Raw genomic sequence first — 586 nt, forward strand, 5'->3', positions numbered from 1 at the left:
TTTGTGATCCTTATAGCCACTTTGTACATTCTGATTTGACATTTAAAAGCTGTGAGTGTGTCTGGAAATCTGCAGGCGCTCCCTGTATAGACGAAAGAGCAAAGCGTGGTGATATAGTATCTTTAAAAGGCCCTTTGGTAGGCGCAATATTTGCTTACGGCCATACCACCCTGAACACGCCCGATCTCGTCTGATCTCGGAAGCTAAGCAGGGTCGGGCCTGGTCAGTACTTGGATGGGAGACCGCCTGGGAATACCAGGTGCTGTAAGCTTTTTTCACTCCTCTTACAAAAAGCAGAGGGCGCTGCTGCTTTTTCAGTGGACACCGACAGGGTGGGAAGGAAATAGCTAGATCATGACTTGCCGGTATAGAAATGACACAAATCCAGTTAAATGATGGCTTTCATCATTCCTAAGCTCATCGATCATTTTCTTTTCAATTTTATGCTAACGTATTCTACATTTCAACAGTAAATATTAATCTTTTTACTGCACTACATTTGTGATCCTTATAGCCACTTTGTACATTCTGATTTGACATTTAAAAGCTGTGAGTGTGTCTGGCAGATCTGCAGGCGCTCCCTGTA

General features: G+C 43.5%; 1 non-coding gene across 1 annotated transcript; it reads left to right on the plus strand.

Annotated features, from left to right (window-relative positions):
* Positions 1-152: 152 nt before the first annotated feature.
* LOC129114646 (5S ribosomal RNA) lies at positions 153-271 on the plus strand. Its single transcript, XR_008532613.1, has one exon. It is a non-coding gene; the product is annotated as a 5S ribosomal RNA (ribosomal RNA).
* Positions 272-586: the final 315 nt, after the last annotated feature.

The sequence above is a fragment of the Anoplopoma fimbria genome, unplaced genomic scaffold, assembly GCF_027596085.1.
Source record: "Anoplopoma fimbria isolate UVic2021 breed Golden Eagle Sablefish unplaced genomic scaffold, Afim_UVic_2022 Un_contig_5355_pilon_pilon, whole genome shotgun sequence".
Taxonomy (NCBI): Eukaryota; Metazoa; Chordata; class Actinopteri; order Perciformes; family Anoplopomatidae; genus Anoplopoma; species Anoplopoma fimbria.